A 17,759-nucleotide genomic window follows, 5' to 3' on the forward strand; every position below is an offset into this window, starting at 1 on the left:
CTAGCTAGTACTTATGCAGTCTAGGAATACATCTGTCTGTCCCATGCACTTCTCCATTCACCCATCCAGCACTATCTACGTATCCTATCACTTCACCAATACCTAAGCACTTATAAATTCAGCACACACTTTCTTTGCAACACTGACAGTACTCCAGTTATTAGTCATATACTTAAGGAATGGCGTAGTCAAAAACACAAGTGCAGGTACAATATTTTGTACACTATGCATGCACACCAGTAACCAGCTACAAACTATTGATACGCTCTTCTAAATACCCAGTTAGTACCTATGCAGTGTAGGAATCCTCCTGTCTGTCCCATGCATTTCTCCAATCACCCATCCAGCACTATCCTATTACTCCGCCAATACCTAAGCACTTATAAATTCACTATACACTCTGTTTGTAATACTGTAATTATTCTAGTTACTAGTCATGAACTTATGGAACGGCCTAGCTACTAACACAAGTACATCTATATTATTTTGTGCACTATCCAAGCAGACCTCTAACTAGCTACATACTATTGATACACTCTTCTAAATACCCAGTTAGTACTCATGCAGTGTAGGAATCGTCCAGTCTGTCCCATGCACATCTTTAATCACTTATCTACCACTATCTACTTATCCTATCACTCCACCAATACGTAAGCACTTATAAATTAAGTGTTCACTCTGTTTGCAGCACTGTCATCATTCCAGTTACTAGTGGTATTCTTATACAATGACCTAGCACCAACACAAGTACACATAAAATATTCTGTGCATAATCCCTACAAGTCTCTAAGCAGATACATACTATTGGTCCACTCCATTAAATACTGAAGTAGTACCCATGCAGCGTAGGATACCTCCTGTCAGGCTCATGCAATTCTTCAATCACCCATCCAGCACTATGTTCTTATTGTATCAGTCTGCCAATACCTAAGCACTTATGGGGCAGATTTACAAGCACCCTGCGCCACCAGTACGTCACTTTTTTTTAACATAGTGATGGCGCCAGGCACTCCTTCATATTTACAAGGAGAGGAAAAGCCACCCTGCGTGGTTTTTCCTCTCCTTGTAAATACGACCCCTTCATGCACAGAACTTTGCGATGAAGAGGCGTCCCATAGGTGTTGCTGTGGGTGTTCCCACGCAACACCCATAGAACAAGACACATCTCCAGATTTATGAGAAATTGTAAATCTGGAGATGTGTGTGACTGCTGCGTCATCCTAGAGTTGGTGTAGCAAGGCGCAACGAGGAGAATTGTTTTCATTTCTCCTAATTTGTTCCTCTTTCAATGCATGCTGCATTCCACAGCATACATTGAAAGAGGAAAATGCCTTTACTGATTGTTTTTGTGCAGGAAGGTGTCCCTTCCTGAACAGAAACAATCTCCACACGACACAGACATCCTTGCACCATGGTGCAAGGGTGCCTGTGTCACCGCATGGCTGCAGTTTGTGCAGCAGTGCAGAGGGAAGCACGGAGTTGCCACATATTCATGTACATATGTCACATCCCTGTGCTTCGGAAGTGCCATAGTGCAGTGTCACGCTGCAGTACTTCCTCATAAATCTTCATCTATGAATTCACCATACACTACTAATGCAGTCTTTCAGTCACTCATGCTGTAGACATATATTCAACCAAACTTTCACACATTACCTTGCAATTATAGTTCTTTCTTTAACCAGAAAAGGTAGTTCAGATATGAACTTTTTTTTTCTTCTTTTTTCTTTTGTATTTTTTTTTTAAAAATTTGAACAATTTTGTATTGCTTTTGGCTTTTTAAAAAAATGAACAAAAAAGAATGAATAAAACAGGAAACATTTGGAATTACTTATCATTCCAAAAACAAAAAAATGAACAACGATGGTTGCATTGCGCAGCGCAAACTGCATCCACCGACTGCTCACCGAAGCATATAAGTTTCTTACACTTCACGCAGTGTTGCTCGAGAAGGGCGAATTCTGGCCAAATGTCCATTGCAGGTGTTCCTGAGGATGCTTCAGATGTACTTGCCACACCAGGTGAGGGGTTCAAAGCAGCTCGCCTCATTTCCTCCCAAGTAAGATTGAGAGGATGTGTGGTCCGGAGATGCTTGTAGATAAAAGCAGTGCCACAAGAGTATTTTTTTCCACTACCTCTTGACAGGACTCGGTCACAAATTTTGCACGTCACCTTTCTCGCATTTACTTACTTCTCTCCAGGTGGAAAAGTGAAGAATTTCCACACGACAGATTCCGGCCTCTGTGGACGTGGTGCCTCCTGCAAGAATTCTTCTTCAGAAGATACTTCCTCCTGCTGCTGCTGCTGTCCAGATGCCATTTTGTTTAATACTTTTTGAAAAACACCAAAAAAAACAAGCAAAAAGAGTTCTTGTAGGAAAAGAGATGTCTCTCTAAAGATGCTCCAACAAGAATGATTAAAATGGGTGGGGTCCTTAAATAGTCACAGTGGGAAATGTTATGAACCATTGAAATCTTTTTTTTGAGGTCACATGGGAGCCGCACACTCTGCGCTCACGAAGCATGCACCCGACGCGACTTCACGAACATATATTTAAAAATAATATAAGTTTATTATAAGTGCAAATATATTATTTTTATGAATATCTTAGATAGTCACTTGCCCTAATATGTGTATTAAACACACATACATAACATTTTTGAACATAAAAAAATTTCGCGGGAGTCGTGCACCCAGCGCGCCCCAGCACGTATATGATGTCACGCGGGACCCGCCACCATGCAAGCGTCGTGTACCGTAATGCGCATGTGTCGCGAATGCACGGGAGCAGGAGTCGCGTACTGGTCGCATACCAATCGTGCACATCACGTAATATTAAATGTATATGATGTAACTGAAAAACATCGCACACCGTACGCAGATCCTTCACGATGTTTCTAAAATGGCGGCTAGAATCCGCGCACTCACCGTGATGTGTACACTTTGGGTGCGTGAAACAATATCTCAGTTTTCATTTTTTTTTTTTTTTTTAATTTGGGGCAATTTTCTGAAAAACATATAATGTTATTTAATAAATAAAATATTTATAAATAAACAGTTAAAAAACGGTAGAAAATCAGTACAAAAAAATAGTTATAACTACTATTACACTTAAAAATTAGCATTTAAAAAACCTTTGAAATTCACTGAAAAAACCATAGATTTCAGAGACGTTATAGTTAGAAATTAGCATTTAAAAAAGCTTTGAAATTCACTGAAAAAACCATACGTTTCAGAGACGTTATAGTTAGAAATTTGCATTTGAAAAAACTTAGAAATTCACAGAAAAAACCATTGGTTTCAGGGGTGTTATAGTTAGCTGGACATTTCACTCATACAAAACCATAGAAATTCCTCAGTTATAGTTAGTTCTGCTATCTATAACTTCCGTGCCTGCAATGCACTGCTGATCAGGGATGTCATCAGTGATGTCACTGACCATGTCATGAATGATGTAATATGTGACATCATCAGCAGTGTATTGCAGGCGCGCGAGTTTTAGTTAGCAGAACTAACTATAATGGAGGAATTTCTATGGTTTTGTACAAGTGAAATGTTCAGCTAACTATAACACCCCTGAAACCTATGTTTTTTTATATATATATATATATTACCTACTGGAGGACCTATTTTCCATAGGAAATCAGCAACATTCTATTTCCAATAACTTGGGCGCCGGTCGACGAATCTTCGGAAAATTTTCAAAACTCGTGGGGCACACCGGTCCGCTCCTATCCTGAAAGCTTTGGGGTGATTCGGTAAGCGGGGGCCAAAAAAAAGGGGGGTCCCAAAACATGTTTTCCCCATTCAATTTTCCATAGGAAACGTTAGCCGCGGCTACAGCCTGAACTGCTGAACGGAATTACCCCAAATTTGGCAAAGAGGTAGCCCTTGGTTCAGAAAGGTGCCTTTTTGTTAAATGGTGTAAATCCGTTCAGTAGTTCATGAGAAATTATAAAAAGAAAAAATATCGATATCTGGGCGGAGCCTAATGACCAATATACAAGATAGCACCCCATTGAAATGCATTGTAGTGAATAGAAGGTTTTGTGGGTCACCAAAAGGAGAACTATAAAAGGTAATAACAGACTTTAGTTACATTAGAATTCATTTGTTGATGGTACCATACTCATTTTAGGAATTGTGGTGTGTTCTAAGGTGATTTTACCTTGTGAAAAACCTTCTGCTGGGATATCATGAATCATGTTTGAGAGAAAACTATTTTCTCATGCTTGTCCCATAGAGGTTTGGAAGGTGCTCCAGAAGCTAAAATGAGAGCATATTTTCTGTAAATTCACATTATCTTTCTCAGTCATGTGAGAATGAAGTCTGACATTCTCAGTAAAACATGTACATCCAACAAGGGCAGAGACTGTCAGTTAATTCCTTTGTGTTCTACTGCAGGTTCCCACAGTGTTCTAAAGAACAACTAGAGTGCTAACAGTCTTACTTATGACAATATTATGGCACACCTGAAGCCATCTTGATTGGAATAAACTGGTAACACTTAAAACATTTAATTTAAAAAGGAACAAAATGATGGGGTTCATTTTGTCATATAAATCAGGGTTAGTGCTGTAGAAAGAAAAATTAGGACATGTTTTACGTGAGATCTCAAATATCTTCCTGCTATATTTCAACAGGAGCAGCCTGTCAGTTGAATACTTTGTGTTCTATTGCAGTTTCCCAGAGTGTTCTAAAAAACAACTAGAGCGCTAACAGTCTTACTTATGACAAAATTATGGCACACCTTAAGCCATCTTGATTGGAATAAACTGGTAACACTTAAAACATTTAATTTTAAAAGGAACAAAATGAGGGGGTTCATTTTGTCCTAAAAATTATGGTTAGTGCTGTAGAAAGAAAAATTAAGGCATGTTTTATGAGAGATCTCAAATCCTCTTCTATTTAATTATAAAATTCTGACATGCAGACTGAACAATCACTTTCAATACAAGCAGTAGACTTCCAGTTAACTTCCTGGTGAGCACTACCCCCTACACTACCCAAACACCACTGCACTACCCTAAACCCTACAACACTACCCCCAGCACGACCCCCTACACTACACAAACACCACTGTACTCCCCTAAACCCTAAAACACTACCCCCTACAGTACACAAACCCCACTGCGCTTCCCTTAACCCTAAAACACTATCCCCAGCATGACCCCTATACTACCCAAACACCACTGTGCTACCCTAAACACTAAAACACTACCCCAGAATGACCCCTACACTACCCAAACACCTCTGCAGTACCCTAAACCATAAAACACTACCCCAGCACGGTCCCCTACAGTACCCAAACACCACTGCACTACACTAAACCCTAAAACACTACCCCATACACTACACAAACACCACTGCACTAAGCTTAACCCTAAAACACTACCCCAGCACAACCCCCTACACTACACAAACACCACTGCACTACCCTAAACCCTAAAACACTACCGCCTACACTACATAAACACCGCTGAACTACTCTAATACACTACCCCCAGCATGACCCCCTGCACTACACAAACACCACTGCACTAAACTAAACCCTAAAACACTGCCCCAGCATGAACCCACAAACAATACACAAACACCACTGCACAACCCTAAACCCTAAATCTACCACCAGCACGACCCCCTATACTACCCAAACACCACTGCACTACCCTAAACCCTAAATCTGTGGCCAGCACGACCCCCTACACTACCCAAACACCGCTGCACTACCCTAAACTCTAAAACACTACCCCAGCACGATCCCCTACACTACACAAACACCACTGCACTACCCTCAACTCTAAATCTACCCCAGCACGACAGCCTACACAACACAAACACCACTGCACGAACCTGCAAACACTACATACACACTACTGCACTACTCTAAACCCTAAATCTACACCCAGCACGACCCCTACACTACCCAAACACCTCTGCACTACCCTAAAACCTAAAACATTACCCAAGCACAACCCCCTACAGTACCCAAACAACATTGCACTACCTTAAACCTTAAATCTACCCACATCCCAACCCTCTACACTACCCAAACACCACTGCAATACCCTAAACCTTAAAACACAACCCCATACACTACACAAACACCACTGCACTACCCTTTGCCCCAAACACTACACCCAGCATGACCCCCTACACTACACAAACACCACTGCACTACCCTAAACCCTACAACACTACCCCCTACACTACACAAACACCACTGCACTACCCTAAATCCTAAAACACTACCTCAGCATGACCCCCTACTCTACACAAACACCTCTGTACTACCCTAAACCCTAAAATACTACCCCCAGCACGAACCCGCAAACACTACACAAACACCACTGCACTACCCTAAACCCTAAATCTACCCCCAGCACAACCTCCTATACTACCCAAACACCACTGCACTACCCTAAACCCTAAATCTACCTCGAGCATGACCCCCTACACTACCCAAACATCACTGCACTACACTAAACCCTAAAACACTACCCCCTACACTACACAAACACCACTGCACTACCCTAAACCCTAAAACACTACCTCCATCATGACCCCCTACACTACACAAACACAACTGCACTACCCTAAACCCTAAATCTACCCCTAGCACAATCCCCTACACTACCCAAACACCACTGCACTAACCTATTCCTAAAAGTCTGCCCCAGCACGACCCCCTACTCTACTGAAACACCACTGCACTACCCTAAACCCTAAATCTACCCCAGCACAACCCCCTACACTACACAAACACCACTGCACTACCCTAAACCCTAAAACACTACCCCTACACTACACAAACACCACTACACTACCCTAAACCCTAAAACCCTACCCCAACACGACACCCTATACTACACAAACACCATTGCACTACCCTAAACCTTAAATCTACCCCCAGCACGACCCCCCTAAACTACCCAAACACCACTGCACTACCCAAAACCCTAAAACACTACCCCCTACACTACACAAACACCACTGCATTACCCTAAACCCTAAAACACTACCCCCAGCATGACCCCTACACTACCCAAATACCACTGCGCTACCCTAAACCCTAAAACACTACCCCCAGCACGACCCCCTACACTACACAAACACCACTGCACTACCCTAAACCCTAAAACACTATCCCAGCACGACCCCGTAAATGATGAGGAATTTATGCAGTGCCTCGTTTCGTATCCTCCTTTACAAAGATGTCTGTTTGCAGTTTCACGGTTTCGCTTTTAGCATAGTTTGTTTCCGTGCCTGATAGATCGCTCGCCACTTATACGGTAAGGCAAGTGTAAAAAGAGGCATGGCCTCGGACCACCTCTCTGCAACGCAGCTCTATGGCACTTACTGGAGGTACCTGGTGGGCTAGTTGGCCGTCAGCGACCCTCAGGATTCAAGGGGACTTAATCCTCAAACTTATAACGCACCAGGGGGCGCATTTGCACAGTGGTGCAGGGAGGGGGCGGGGCCTGATAAAACAAATGTGCAGACGCGCCCCCTGGCTAGTTGTAAATTGGGGGATTAAGTTCCCTTGAATCCTAAGGGTCCCTGGGGGCCAACTAACCCACCAAGTACCTCCAGTAAGCGCCACAGAGCTGTGTTGCAGAGAGGTGTAAAAAGGGGCGTTGCCTCGGAACATCTCTGCAACACAGCTCTGTGGCGCTTACTGGAGGTACCTGGTGGGCTAGTTGGCCCACAGGGACCCTCAGGACTCAAAGGGACTTAATCCCCCAATTTACAACACGCCAGGGGGCGCGTTTACACATGTTATATATTGAAATTAGCATTTAAAAAACCTTTGAAATGCACTGAAAAAAACCATAGGTTTCAGGGACATTATAGTTAGAAATTAGCTTTTTAAAAACCTTTGAAATTCACTGAAAAAACCATAGGTTTCAGACACATTATAGTTAGGAATTAGCATTTAAAAAACCTTAGAAATTCACTGAAAAAACCATAGGTTTCAGGGACGTTATAGTTAGCTGGACATTTCACTCGTACAAAACCATAGAAATTCCTCCGTTATAGTTATTTCTGCTAACTATAACTCACGCGCCCGCAATGCACTGCTGATGATGTCACATATTACATCATTCATGACATGGTCAGTGACATCACTGATGACATCACTGATGACATCATCCATGTGACAAGCTAATACACCTCCTCACACACTAGTATAACCTTTGATCACTCACTATACAATACAGAGTACCATTATTTAAACCATTTACATACCAATACCAGTTACTACATACCCACTCACTGATTCCTAGGTCTACACACACAACTGCCCATTCACCCACAGAATTACTCATACATGCAGTCACTAATCAATAGAACACTATCAAATGCACTCATACACCTATATAGACATTGACACATCAGCAGTCATCCTAGTCGGTTATGCAGTCATCCTACTCACTCATGCAAAGAATCAATCCCACTTACATTTACTCACATACACAGTTTTTTTTGTTGTTGTTGCATATTTATATAGCGCAAACTCGACCCGAAGGTATTGGAGCGCTTTACATAGCACCGTATTTACATTACACATTCAGGCACGGGGAGATTAAGTGATTTGCCCAGAATCACAGGATGTGGACACGACCTCGAGGCTCGAACCCTGGTTTCCTGCACCAGAGGCGGCAGCGCAGCCGACGGATCACATCCTCCCCCCAGTTATACACACAACACCTCATTTATTCATACAAAAAGTACCTCATACTTACTATGTTATAAAATCACTATTACATGTATACACTCATCCATACAGTGACTCTAACAATTTCTAACTCTGACTAATAGTTATTTATATACACCAACGGTCACATACACTGCTTTTTATTTTTGTACTTCATTACAGATGTACCACTGAGACATATATTCACTCATCATCAACACACCCATAAACACACTCACTCACCTAAACAACTGTTTCCACATGCACTCTTAGGGCCATATGTAGGTAAATATTTTTTACCGATTCTTAAATACCGAATTTTACCGAATCGGTTTTTATGAATCGGTAAGTTATATGTAGGTAATCATTCGGTAATAATTACCGATTCGGTAACATTCGGTATTCAAGAATCGGAATTTACCGAATCGGTAAATACCGAGGTGGTATTTACCGATTCAGTAAATTTCGAAGTGGTATTTACCGATTCGGTAAATACCGATTCGGTATTTACCGAATCGGAAAAACTAAAACACATGACTGGATGAAACAGCCAATCCTGTGCAACCAAACCCCACCCAACCAGGAAGTGGCCACACCCAGGCAGGTGCACACAATCAACAGACTCTGAGAGGCTGGGAGTGCAGAGGAGAGGCAGGGAGCCAGTGCCTGATTGTGCAGCTCAAACTCACAATGTCCAGCCAGGAGACACAGAGAGATGGAGGGGAAAGGAGGAGGAAGCAGAAATTTAGCCCCAAGGAACTCCAGGTACTAGTGGAGGAGGTGGTGAAGCAGCACCAGAAGCTGTTTTGGAGGCAGTCCCTGCAAGTGCCAGAGTCGGAGAAGCGGAATATATGGCTGGGAATCCAGGCGCAGGTCAATGCTGTTGGAGTGACCCCCAGGTACATTGAGGTACTTAAAAAGCGCTGGTACGACCTGAGGATCGTCACAAAGAGGAAGATGGGGGAACTGCAGAAGGAGGCCAGCCGGACAGGAGGTGGAACGAACAGGGCACCTGCCCTTACCGAACTGGAGGAGCTGGTGGAGTCCACAATAGAGCACGAGAGTGTCGTGGGGCTTGGGGATGCCGACAGCTCTGCCAGAGCCGCCACCCAACAAGGTAAGATGAATGCACAGCAATGTAGCCCCCCCTACCCCTATCCCACATCCCCCATTGTGAAATGAGTATCCCACTCCAGTCCATGTGTTAGTGCAGACTGGCAATGTATTATGGGAGATGTAGTCTGGGAAACCCCAACCATGAACTGAATAGCACAGAACAACAAGGCATGGTACACACATTAGCGAAAAGCAGGCAGAGGACAATGTGAGAGTGTTACAGAAATGTATTGTGATGCTTGCAATGCAGGCCTTCAGGTACACTGATGTTGCATTTCTGTCCACAGATGTAACATCGCGCAGGACTGCACATGCAACAGGAGAGAGGGCACACCGGCAAGACAGTTCAGGGCTGGCCAGCACAAGTTCTGCCCAGAGATCATTGCCACAGCCAGCATCACCACTACCACAGCCAGCATCACCACCACAGCCCGAATCAGCACCACAGCCAGCATCATCACTCATGCTTGAGTCACCGGCCACATCACCGCCTGCATTTGTGAGGTCGAGGAGGCGTGCTGCTGCCAGGTTGCGAGTGTTAGAGACCTCATCTGACGACAGCAGGGGGCCGGAGCCAAACACTATGCCCCAGGATGGGAGCCATGCCACTGTGCCCTCCACCTCAGAGGGAGCACACACAGGTGCCAGACGGCGCCGCAGGTCTCGGATGCAGAGTCCACCAGCACATGTTGACAGCCATGGGGTGTTCTCGGGGCTCGAGGGCAACATGTTGAAAATACAGCGCCTACAAACAAATGCAGTGATGTCAGTTCAGCGGCAAATGCGGGGACTGAAAGCTACTTTTGACAACATGGACAGGGGCATCAGCGCTATGGCGGTGGGGATGAGTGAGATGGCTGCGGGCATGCGGGACATGTCCCAGTCCATCAAGCTGTTGTGCAGCAAGTATGATGCAGACAGAGCTGCACGGCGCAGGGAACGGCAGAGGAGAGACAGTCATACCAGGGCACTCAACCGGCTGGCAACTGCCACTTCACTGCTCTGCAGGCGCTCTGTGGCTATGCAGGAGGGCCTGACACACTGCAGCAGCAACGTTTCTAGGGGGATGGTGCAGGTCACCAGTGCACTGGAAGTGCTATTGACAAGCCAGGCGGCCACAACTGGTGCTGGGGATGCTGCGGAAAGCATCGAAACCAGCAGCAGGAGCAGCATAACCCCCCCGGTCCCAGATACACGCAGGAGCAGCAGGCGGCATGGGGCTGCCACTAGTGAGGAGGCACAATCCGTGGCATCCCACACTGTAGCGCGTGGCCGCAAACAGTAATGCTGCACGGCATAGCCTAAGACAATTGGGTGACGTAACCCTGGACTTGCTAGTAGTCATTACGCAATGTTGCCAGAATGGCATTTTCTTGGTGTTGTGGCGTAGTGCCGCATTATTAAACTACGTCATGACATCCAACAACTGGCTGTGTCCCCTTACTTACTCAGAAATAGTTGCATGTGATCTCTGCCCGTCTCTCTCTCCCATCTGTTGCTGTTGGCACTCCAGCTGCGTTGGCCTCTGGCTGACCTGACTCATCCTCATTGTCCTCAAAATCTGTTAGTTCCACCTCTGTACCTCTCTTCATGGCAAGGTTGTGCAGCATTGCACAAGTGGCAATGATCTTGCAACAGATGATGGGTGTGTACTGGCGTGCGCCTCCGCTCTTGTGGAGGCAGCGGAACCTGCTTTTCAATAGTCCAAACGTGCGCTCCACCACGTTGCGTGTAGATTTGTGTGCCACGTTATATCGTCTCTCACTCTGGGTTGATGGGTGTAGGTAGGGAGTGAGGATGAATGACCGCACGGCATATGCACTGTCGCCTAGGTGAGTATGAGAGAACCATCAGTCACATGCCTCAATACACGATGATTTGCACTTAGTAGAATGGAGCGTCGCTGTTACTTACCTAGCAGGTATCCTTCTCCAAATTCTCCGGCAAGCAGTCGTGTGTAGATCCCACTGTTCTGGAAGATGAAGGAGTCGTGGGTGCTCCCAGGAAACTTAGCTACGATATCAGTGATGATGTTCCCTGCATCGCAGATCACCTGCAAATTTATGGAGTGGGTGGACTTTCTGTTCCTGTAGATGTGCTCAGTGGCAGCTGGTGGGCAGATTGGAATGTGTGTGCCATCAATACAGCCTATGACATGGGGGAACTGTGCCATGTGATAAAAGTCTGTTTTGGTTTTCTGCAGTTCAGCCTGTGTGTTTGGGAAGCTGATGTAGTGGTGCATTCTCTGTATCATGGCATCCAGGAACTTCCTGAAGAAACGGGACAGGCAACTCTGGGATACACCACCCACCGCAGCTATCACCCCCTGGTAACTGCCAGATGCGAGTAGATGTAGGCTGCAGAGCACCTGCACATGTGGTGGTATGGCATGCGCCCTTCTTGTTGGCTGGTCCAGGAGTGGGTGCAGGTCCCTTATCAGGTCCATGATGGTTTGGGGGTGTAGCCTGTACCTTTCAAGTATCTCAGCCTCAGTCTGTTGAAAGAGTGTGATGCGTTCCTCCCGTCTCCAAATCCTCAGACCTGCTGCCTGTAGACGTAGGCACCTTGCAATGACATACAGAGCGGCCATGTTGTCCATGCTGTTGCATTTTGGGATTGCTTATATGCACTGTTGATGCTTACCACCTACTTTCAATCTGTGTTAATTACCGACTCTTAATTACCGAATTTCATGGATTTCTTAATTACCGAATTTACCTACATATCTTTTCCCGTTTTACCACTTCATATTTACCACTTCATATTTACCGAATCGGAAAATATGTATTCGGTAAATATGAATCGGTATTTTAAAATTCGGTAAATATGAATCGGTATTTACCGATTCATATTTACGGAATACTGGTTTTTGGCCTCCTACATCTCACTTGACTAAATACCGGTCGGTAACGGGATATTTACCGAATTTCGTCCGTTACCGACCGGTATTTAGCTACCTACATATGGCCCTTAAACTCATACACCTAGTCAATGAACCACTTATACATCTATGCACAGTCACACATCTCCCACTCAACCAGACATACACTCAGTCTCCCATACAAATACTCAGCCAACTAATCAATAAGTAATATAGACACTCATGTAGCTAGTGACCAACTGATGCAGCAGATTACACAACAGACAGAGTGATACAGACATTCACACAGTTTAGTCACTAACCCATGTATTTAGTGAGACACTTTTAATTACCTACTTAAACAGTCAATCACACAGCTACTAAATCCTCTATCCAGACATTTATATATCCACTCATTCTTCAATGCAGATTGCTATATATATAATACCTATTTAAATATCAAACAAAACAACATTTACAGGATGATGTCATCAGTGATGTCATCAGTGATGTCATTTGAGATGTCATCAGTGATGTCATCAGTGATGTCGCTGACCATGTCATGAATGATGTAATATGTGACATCATCAGCAGTGCATTGCGGGCGCGCGAGTTATAGTTAGCAGAATTAACTATAATGGAGGAATTTCTATGGTTTTGTACGAGTGAAATGTCCAGCTAACTATAAAGTCCCTGAAACCTATGGTATAATCGAACTGCTATCATTAGCGATTTGAAGCTTTGAGATTAGCCGGGAGAACGCACTGGCAATCATTTCTCCCTGGAGTTTGAACGGTCAGGAGGGTTCCTGACGTTATAACATATTCTTGTATATGTTCTTTGCTGTTTCACTTTTGTTTCCTTTTAAATACCACAGGAGAGAGAGAGCGCAGAGAGGGAGATGAAAGACATAGCGGGACTAAAGCAGGTGGCGTTGAACAGAATTTGGTTCTGAAGGCATCACCCTCAGCTCTCCTCGGAAGTGCTCAGTTCTACCTTTCTTTTCTTTACAGGTAGGAAAGGGTGGAATAGAGGGGGGTCAGGGAAAGAAGGGGTTAGTGGTAGAAGAAAGACATAGCAGTCAGAACTTCACAGTGTCTCTTTGTTTCCCCCACAGGTCTACCTCCCCGCAGTCCCCACCCTTTCCTTCCCCCGCTCAATTGCCCCAAAAGTCTGTGTAGATACACATACACCAGACTTGGGTCGATTCAGAGGTGGGCCCCCATTGAGCATCGGCACAGCCCTGAGGATACGGAATTGGAGAACCTGACAGAATAATCGGCCCAAGAATTAGTTTCCTCCTGGTTGTGTTGAACTCCGATATGGCTACTTTGGAGGATGTAGTGGCGGCTTTGGTCCAAGCGGAACTGGCTGCCTGACGGCAGGAGACAGCAGCACTAAATTCCCGGGTTGATAGGCTACAGAGAAACCCTTTTGACATAGGGGGAACCCCACACCCAATGTCGGTTGTAGTGGAGATGCCTGCCCAGATTCCTTTGGCCCCCCCGAGAGGTTCTATGGAGACATAAAAAAGGTTCAGGTGTTCCTCACCCAGGTGCTCGTGCATTTCTCCTGCAAACCAAAAATGTTCGTCACCAACCAAGCAAGGGTGGCGTTTCTAATTTCATACCTGGGTGGAGAGGTGGCTCAATGGGCGGTCCCCATATTGCAGAGAGACGACACCAAAGCTCTACAATTGGGATGAGTTTCGGGAGAGCTTCGAAAAAACGTTCGCCAGGAAGGCCGAGACATTCTCTGCAGACAGAGATCTATTGGAGCTGCGACAGGGGTCTTCTGATCTGGTTAGTTACCTGAACAACTTCCGAAGATTTGTAGCAGAAACCAACTGGCCAGAAGCGAAGCAGTCGGCTATATTCTACCAAGGGCTCACAGAGGAGCTAAAGGACGTGTTAGCCCAGATTGATCCCCAACCATGGACATGCACAGCCCTCATTGACCTCACTCTCAGACTGGATCATAGGCTAAGGGAACACCGAGGAGATCACAAGAGAAAAGAAAGGAACAACTCGTACGGCGATCGTACCTCCGCCCTCGAGAAGACACCTTTGCCGCCAGAGCCGATGGAAATAGGAACAGTAGGGGCCTCGCTGACGTTAAGCGAAAGAGACCATCGCCGTAAACAAGGACTGTGTCTCTACTGTGGGAAGAAAGGACATTTCCTTCGGGAATGTCCTGTTAAGCCCAAGAATGGCAGGGCTCGGCCAGGACAAGTGACCGTCCTCACCACCGAAAGAGAGGAGGGAAACTACAAGACTTGAGGATGCAAGAAGGGAGGTCCTCAAGCGGTCGTACCATCCCTTCAGTGGACACATTCGTCTTTACAAAAACAGACCATTTCTTTATTCCTATGGCCATCGAAATCAATCAGGAAACCAAGCACGTTTGGGCAATGATAGACTCGGGAGCCACGGGCTGCTTCATGGATAAAGGAGAAGCGCAACGGCTAGGAGTTCAACTGGTTCCCAAGCCCAACCCAGAGACGGTGTACGCAGTAGACGGCAAAGAACTAGACTCTGGTCCTATCACACATAGCACACCAGAATATGGACTATGTTACGAGGGGTACCATAGAGAGATGCTGTCATTCAGTATAATACACGCCCCTCAATACGGGGTTATCCTCGGTCTTCCCTGGCTCCAGAGACACGACCCAACCATTCGATGGGCCACTAAGACGTTGTGGTTCGATTCAGAACACTGTCGGACTCACTGTACCCCAGCAACAGCTCGGCCAGCACAGCTCCTAGCGACCAAACAACACATCGCAACCGCTGCCGAAAAGGAAGCATCTCTGCCTTCTTGTTATTCAGACTATGCCAACGTCTTTAGCGATACCAAGGTAGAGAAGTTGCCACCCCACAGAGACTACGACTGTCGCATAGACTTGATTCCGGGATCGGTCGTCCTTTATGGAAGGATATATGCGCTTACGGTGCCTGAAACAACCTACCTTCATGGATACCTGGATAAACACCTGGCGCTGGGTTTCATAAGGCCGTCCAGATTACCAGCAGCATCCCCCCTTTTTTTTATCCCGAATGCCAACGGAGACCTGCGCTGCTGCATTGACTACAGGGTGTTAAACGCCATAACTATAAAGAATCAATATCCTCTTCCCCTGATACCGGTGCTCTTGGAACAAGTACGGGCGGCAGGCATCTACACCAAATTAGACCTAAGAGGTGCCTATCATTTGGTTCAGATAAAGGAGGGGGACAAATGGAAGACCGCATTTAAGACACGGTACGGGCTCTATGAATACCTTATGATGCCCTTTGGGTTGTGTAATGCCCCAGCGGCGTTTCAATTCTTTCTCAACGAGGTCCTAAGGGAATATCTGGACCTCTTCGTCGTGGTCTACATCGACGATATCCTCATATATTCCACCACAGAGAAAGACCACGTCGGTCACGTACGCCTGGTATTGCAAGCCCTCTGGAATCATTCGCTGTTTTGTAGGGTCACGAAGTGAGAGTTCCACGTCACTACCGTGGAATTCCTGGGGGTCATGCTTACCCCCTCTGGCCAAATCATGGCGGAAAGAAAGGTGAAGGCCATCATAGAGTGGCCCCGTCCCCACAACATGAAGGAGATCCAGAGCCTCTTGGGTTTTGCGAATTTCTATCGCAGATTCATCTGGCAGTTCTCGGACATGGTGACCCCTTTGACTCGGTTAACAAGGAAAAAGACACCGTTTTTGTGGACCGAAAACATCCAGAAGGCGTTTGACAGCCTCAAACACGCTTTCACGACGGCCCCGGTTCTCAGTCATGCCAATTCGTCGTTGCCATTCATAGTGGAGGCCGATGCTTCTGAAATAGCGATCGGAGCGGTGCTCTCGCAATGACATGAAACCACTGGCTACCTGCATCTCATAGCGTTCATGTCCAGGAAGCTAAATCCAGCGGAGCAGAATTACACAATTGCGGAAAAGGAGCTGTTGGCGATCCAAGACGCATTTCTTGAGTGGAGGCATTGGTTGATGGGGGCAGTCCATCAGGTTACGGTGTATTCTGATCACCGCAACCTCCAGTTCATGAGGGCCGCTCGTCACCTCACCCCACGCCAACTCCGGTGTATGCTCTTCTTCGCCGAGTACCATTTCGTGGTGACCTTCCAACCTGGGGTGCAGAACAAAAAGGCGAATGCTTTGACGAGACAAGACGCTACTCCCCATGGTGTTAGTCCTACAGAAGACTCCATCATCGAACCTAGCCGGGTTCTGTGTACCATCCAAACCGACGGCTTTCTACGGGGAGTACGACTAGGGATACGGACCTTCGTGTGGAAGAGCTGGCTCAAGGCACATTCGGAGTGGAGAATGCGACAAGGTTTCACTATGAAAGGTCGACAATTGTTACTCCCTACCCAAGGGCTACGCAAAACCGTATTCGCATGGTGTCATGATCTCCCGTGTGCAGGACACCTCGGAGGCACAATAACACTGGAGAAGGTGCTGCGTCAATTCTGGTGGCCGTCAGTACGCCCCGACATGTTAGCTTGGGTACAGGAATGTCCAAGGTGTGCCCAAACGAAATCAGACCATCAGCAAACACAAGGACACCTGCAAATCATGCCCACACCCGAAACTCCGTGGGAAAGGTTTTCAGTAGCCTTCGTGGTGGGGTTGCCTGCAGACCAGGGTAACACCGCCATCATAGTAGTAGTCGTCTACTTAACCAAAATTGGCCATTTCATAGCCTGCAAAAAAGCACCCAGAGCTAGCCAGTTGGCCAAACTATTGTTGGTCCACATCGTTAGGCTACATGGCCTTCCCAAGGACATTGTATCAGACCGAGGAGCCCAGTTTACGGCCGGTTTTTGGAGAACTTGGTGTTCTGAGCTGCAAATAACCTCCTCTCTCTACACCAGTTTTCACCCGCAAACGGACGGCCAAACAGAACGGCTTAACCAAACGCTAAAACAATTCCTTAGGTGCTACGTTAAGGTGAATACTCATTCGTGGGTGGACTGGTTGTGGATAGCAGTGATCGCATACAATAGCGCCAAGCATTCCTCCACGATGCACACCCCATTTTATTGCACATATGGGTTCCACCCTCG

Source organism: Triturus cristatus, chromosome 8 (genome assembly GCF_964204655.1).
Source record: "Triturus cristatus chromosome 8, aTriCri1.1, whole genome shotgun sequence".
In the NCBI taxonomy this organism is placed as follows: Eukaryota; Metazoa; Chordata; class Amphibia; order Caudata; family Salamandridae; genus Triturus; species Triturus cristatus.